Source organism: Crocodylus porosus, unplaced genomic scaffold, assembly GCF_001723895.1.
Source record: "Crocodylus porosus isolate Cpor-Errol unplaced genomic scaffold, CroPor_comp1, whole genome shotgun sequence".
NCBI lineage: Eukaryota > Metazoa > Chordata > Crocodylia > Crocodylidae > Crocodylus > Crocodylus porosus.
This window is the reverse complement of record NW_017728911.1, coordinates 36,974,728-36,981,258: the sequence shown is the minus strand read 5'-3', so window position 1 is coordinate 36,981,258 and position 6,531 is coordinate 36,974,728.

Genomic DNA, 6,531 nt, shown 5'->3' with positions numbered 1-6,531 from the left:
CCCACCCCACACACACACACACACATTTTTAGCTGCTTCCTGAAGAAATGAAATTTTGGATTTAATTGAAAGCAAGCCATGGTTGGTTTGGATTTTTTTTTTTATTATCAGTGAGCTCATCTCCATCTAGTGCAGTCTTTTTTCTTTTTCTGTTAGCAATATGATTGACTAGCTGGACCCCTTTTCATCCGGGAAGGTAACAGACCTGTTTTACATTCACATCTTTTATGCTGAGAAGCAAACTCATTTTAATTCAAATAGCCAAATCTCTCATTTTTTTCAGATTTTAAGAATATCAGCTTAAAAACACCAACCCATTCCCCTGGATTTTCTCCCCATGTGCATTTTGGAGCTGTTTTCGAGTACTCCCTTCCTAGCTCAGCACATGGGTATTAATATTACCTCCATTACATCCCAGTGCAAAGTTCGGCTGGGAACTTGGTGACAAAGGGTCTACTAGCAGTACACTGAAGCAATGTGAACTGTTTTATTGCCTTTCTTGGTATCGTTATTCTAACACTGTTTCTCAGTCCCAGTTTTTCTGCTCCCATGTATGAACTCCTCCATCCTTAGGTCATCTTGTAGCACTGTGGTGTAGCATGCATGGTAACGCTGTGTCCTCAGAACCCCCCGTCTGTATTGCTTTTATAAGGTAACCCTGCTAGCAGCTAGCTCTCTGCAGTCTAAAGTGACATCAAAGCACGATTTTTTGCTAGCATGGTTTTAACTGTGCTGTGGACTTGGCTGTCAAAAAAAAAAAACCCAACAACTTTAAAAGTGTTTGGAAAAAAACCTTCTAATTTTCAAGCTGTTGTTTAAAATAGAAACCTGTAGTAAAATTGTTATTTTTAAATCAGAAAATTTTGCCCGGAGTGTTTGTGAGAAAGTTTCAGATCTTTTTTTTTTCCTTCAAGTTTTACTTCACAAAACCTAAGAACTTTCTTCCTTTTTCTTTTGGTGCTAAAGAGGGAAAAGCAGGGTGATTTTTTTTCTTTTCCGTTTGTTGAAAATTGCACTCCCTGTGTTTTGTGTTCAAAATTGAAATACCCCAAATATTGTAGGAATGTACTTTAATAACTTTTCCAGGCCTATAAGCAGTCACCTTGACCTTAGTACTCTGGCATTTAAAGCAATTTTGCCTCAGTTATGCTGCTATAAATTGGGAAAATCTCCCTTGAAGTCAGTTGAATAATCTGGGTATAAAATACATGCAAGAGAGAGCTTTGAATCAGGTCCGCTGGCTTCTGCTAAAGGTGGTCAAAGCAAACTCGCAATCTTTAAACATGCATTGCTTGTCCCCCCCATTGCAATGATGTTGAATTGGATAAAGGATGGTTAACATTCTGAAATTTGTATCACAAGCACATTGAAAATAGGTTTAAGGTTTTTATTTTTAGAGGGTGGGGGGAAGGGAAAGAGCCCAGTGCGCCTTTTGCTTTTAATTCCCTAAACAGTGAATTATTATAGTTGAAATAATTCATTACAAAAACCGGGACCTTTCAGCAGCCCTTTGGTATCTGTTATAGTTAGTATTGACAAGCAGGTGCATTGACAAACTTGAAAAAACAGTGTGCCAGTGATTATAAAGGAATATAACTTGTTACTATGGAATTTCACTTAGTTCTTTACATATTTTTGCTGTATTGTATATACATATATCTATATCTGTCCATATATACATATATGTATAGAACTACATACTAATGGTATCATGTTTTCCAAGGTTGTGTATATTTTTTCAATGTTAAATTAATTTACCTTTGGGGTTCTTTTTTTCTATATATGACTATCCTTGAATATAAATGTATATGGTTTTTAAGTAAAAAAACAAAAAAAACAACAAAAAACCCCCAATCAATTCTTTTGTTTAAAAAAGCAGCCTCCGTGAAACATTACTTAAAGCAGCTGAGGAATTAAATGTGATGCTGGCAATCTAATCTGGATTTTGATTTAGCATGGGCCGTGATAAATGTGCTAATGTGTAACTTTTTAATAATGCATCCTCTTTATTTTAAATATCTATATCAAAAGCTATTAAAGTACAAAGTACTGTAAGTACTCTATTTTGCAACATAAATTATGTATTGCTTTTTTCCTATAAAGTTACCGTCCCCTACAGCAGCTAGGCACTTTAAAACTCCATGTTTTCTTACCTTGTGAAAATGCTGGGAGGATTTCTCATCAGTATTTCGTAGTCCTGTGCAAAGGACACTTGCCAGACACGGAAGTTATGAAAGGTCTGTTGGACTGAAATCAAATTGCCATTGTTTTCAGTACGGTAGGATCAAGTCCATAGTGCATGAGCAGTGCTTGGTGAGATGCCATCTCGGAGCATATCCCTAACTTTTAAAACCAGAGATGCTGCTCATTAAACCAGAACGTTGTATTGTGGTTGGTTCTGGAGGGACGAGTCACTGCAAAGGGCAGTAGTTTTGCACCTTGCAAACTAAGTCTGTCTCCCTATCAGCATAGTCCAGAGTTCGTCGTCATGTTGCTGCAGTTTTTTGGACCACGGGAGGTGACTACTCCATATGCTGTGACATCTTTTTATTAGGCCGATGGCACCTTCACTCCAAATGAGTTGCCTGCAGTGTTTTATATTGGGATTTACTCTAAATTGGATTACTTTTTAACTTTTTTTTTAATGGTTGAGTTGTCACTGATGTTGCATTTCAAGGTGGAAGGCAGAATGCAGGAGACCAGACTGTTCCTTGGTAGGAGAGAGGAAATCTCACCATCTCACCCCCGAACAGACACCTGGATACCTTCCTGGCAGGCAATTCCCAAGAGCTCTGGTGAATTCCCAGCAGCCGGCTGCTGGCTCTGCTAAGTGGCTGGTGACCTGAGCCTGGGCGCACTTAAGCAGTGAGTAACCCTACAAAGGTGAGTAGACTCCTTGAATTTGCGAGGGAGCTACTTGAATGCTGGTCAGCACTACAGCCAGTGCTGAATGCTGATAAATTGGCCTTAAGTATATGTTGAATGTTAGTCTCCTCATTGCAGTAGGTGTCTTTGCACCCTACCACCCAACCAAATAAAAATTCACATTTTTTTTTTATTTTTATAGGATTATACTAAATGTGGGGTTTTGAAGGAGGTATTGAAGTTGTTGAATGTGGATTCCTATATATATTTTTTCCTTTCTGCTTGCATCGGTTAGAACTTGTTCAGTCTCTTCCGGTGGGAACCGATTCTGCGGCTTCATGTTTCTAAGGTGTTTCCCTTTACTCACAGAAAACTTTCTTTCAAGAATATATTGGCCTGTGGGGTAGTAAGTTGCATTTTCTCACACTTCCAAATGTTTAATTTTATTAAAGTTCTAATATAAAATTGGTATCTACCTAGAACTGCTTAATTGTTATAAACTCGATTAACCTCCAAATGTTTGTTAATGAAACGAGTTATATGAATCAGCATGGAAGGCTTTGAAAATCAATTAACGTCATGAGACTAAAATGGAAAACATATTCCCTGCTAATAGGGGCATTTGGGAATAGGTTATGGAAAAACCTTCTGGATGTGATAATGCATTAAAGGTTTAACCCTTTGGAGCCACATCTGTCGTGTGTGTAGCAAGAAATTTCCGAGTGAAGAAGGTCACTGAGAGTAAGCCGGGTCCTGAGACCTGTAACCGAAAAGAAGGACTGCTTGTGTTTCTTTCTGTCGTGTGTTTCTTGTGTACAGCAGTCTGTTTTGCTGTTGGCATTACACCGACCATCGTGGAGGCAATAACCCAGCAAATCAGCCAGGTTCGAATGCTGCCTCGAATTGCCCGCTAACTTGAGTACCTGGCCCCGTAAATACACATGCACTGTGCCCTCCATGGTGCTTTTGGGCTGTCTTTCCAAAAGGAGAGATCCTTACGTGGTTTTTCCTTTTTGCTGCACAGTAGACATCCAGGTGTTTGATTTTAAAACGTGAAGCGCCCGCTGTTTAAGCGTTGACTTGTGTAAACGGAATGGCATGTCTCACTCCGGTAGGTTTATGGGTCTCCCCTCATTCTAATTACATGGCTTTTAATCATGTAAAGTGGAAACCTTAGGTTTTGCTGCATTTTATTAGAAATCCTTTTTTGTTGCAATAAAGATGCTGCTCAATAAATTGAATTAAAGGGGGCTTTTTTGGAGGGAGGGGTTCCTATTTTAACTATTTTCTCTTGATCTAGTGGAGTTTGCATATAATTAAATCTGCCCTCTTTGTCGCCCCTGGAGTATTAGGGATATATAAAGTGTAAATGCTTGTTAAGTACCAGTGATTTCTTTTTTCTTCTCTTAAAAGGAACTTGTCATTTTTTTCTCTTCTGTGATTATTTAAATGGGAGTGAATAGGAAGAGAGGGCATGTGCTTGGATTAATTACGAAGATGTGTTTTCTTTTGAAGCCAAAAGGGTAATGAATTCCTTTCTCCTTCGCTGATGGATTTTGTTTGAACAGCTCTTGGTAACCACCAGCTGGTGCTGCAGCATAGGGCAAGGAATATGTATTGCCTTGGTAACACAGCGGGCAGTTCCTTCGGTGGGGAAAAACTAGCCTAGTGCCATCTGCACCTGCATCGGTGCAGCTCTGCTGATTTACAGGATCCGACCCATCCTGGGCGCGCTGAGTGCTGGGGGAATGACTTTTTGGAGCCCGACTTGGATCTTCTCTGGGTGTGTCTGAGCGCGTCTCGCAGAATCAGCCCTTGTGTGTGGGTCCACGGGCCCGATTCTGTGACACGCGGGATGTTACCGGCGCCTGTGACAGGTGGCATCTGCTTGCTTGCCCTGCGCAACCCGTTAGGAGGCGAGTGGGGGCACGAAGAAGCATGGAACGTCCCACCTCCGAAAACCCGGCAGCACCTGTTCAGGTCCAGCTTTTCACACTAGGTGTGCAGGAGGACACCTCTTCCGGCTTTGGGGAGACGGGAGGGGGATGCAGCGTCACGTGGGCAGTCCGACCCTGCCTTCATTTCTGCCACGCAGCTGTGAGTTATCTGAGCGTGATGAAGTGCAGCCTCGGATCCTTTTATCTGCAGGAGGAAGGGAAAATCCTTCCTCTGGAGTCTCTCAGGAACCCAGAGGTTAATTAGGGAATGCTCACATGTCACGCGGTAATGACACGTTCCACGTGAAACCTCGTTGTCAGTCTGTGTTTGTGCCGTACCTTGTATTATGGGACCCTGATCGATGCCTGGTGCCTCCAGGCGCTACCGCAGAGCAAATAATAACAAGAATTGTGACACTGCTAACAGACTTGCAGGCTCCTCTTGCCTGCGGCACCTTCCGGTGTAGATGCTGCTTGAAGGCGCAGCTGTGTAGAGGGTTTGTTAATACAATAGCTTGGGAGTTGGGGGGTGTTTTTGATTGCTACAAGTGCTGCTAGATCTTAAGAACTGCAGTAGCAAGGATTTCTCACTGTCCTCTTTTGAGTGCCTTTCTTGTGTAGCAGTTCTGAACTGAGCAACTGCTAAGTTTGATACGCTGCTATAGCCGGCTACCAGGTTACCTTTGAAGAAGCAAGCTCAGCTCTCAAACCAACCAATTCCATTGTATGCTTTAGCATAAGCATTAGCATTTTTCCATCAGCACTACTGGGGAAACCACAATAGCTGCTAATCCTGTGACTAGCCAGATGCCATCGGTATACACTCATCTTCCACCTGACTTGTTCTGCTGATTTTAGAAAGCTTCCTTCAGTGTGAGAGTCATCTTCACATCATCTGGAGCATTCAAAGCAGACCCAAATGTTGCATTGCCTAGCAAGCCATTCATTTCACTTACTTCCCCTAGTTTACTTTTGCATTCTTTCTTACCTGCATTGTGCTTTGAAAGCATCTCGGTTTTCAATCCTCTGCCTAAACAAACCACTTCCTTATTTTTATGGAGAAACGTGATCTCTCCCACAGTTTTGCTAGGCGTGTTTCATAGGTAGCAAAGAACCTGTTGTAGTCTCACAGGGAGTGATCTCAGCAGCCTACAGGTTTCAACTGCATTGTGATGGCATGGAGGGAAAACGCCATACCGGATCTGGTGTTAGCCTCTGGGGACGACCTGGTGGGGGAGGTGCTAGTACAAGGGAGGCTGGGGGACAGTGATCATGAAATGATCCCGTTTGCTATTCAGAGAAAGGTGGGGAGGGGAACTAGCACAGTGCAAATGCTTGACTTTAGGAAAGCCAACTTCGATGTGCTCAGGGCAGTAGGCAGGGAGGCACTCGGAGCCCGGGGGTAGCTAGTACGGGGGTCCAGGAAAGGTGGTCCCTCCTCAAGGAGGCTATCCTTGGGGCACAGCAGGACGCATTTCCTCTGCGCAGGAAGGTGGGAAAAGGGTCCAAGAAACCTTCATGGCTGAGCGCGGATATCCAGGCTGGCCTGAGGGCAAAGAAAAAAGCATACTGGCAGTGGAAGCAGGGGGCAGGGACAAAGGAGGAGTACACCTCCCTGACCCGAGCTTGTAGGGATTTGGTGAGGGAGGCTAAAGCAGCACTGGAGCTTAGATTAGCTTCCGGGATTAAGGAGAACAAAAAGTCCTTGTTCAAGTATATAGGGAGCAAG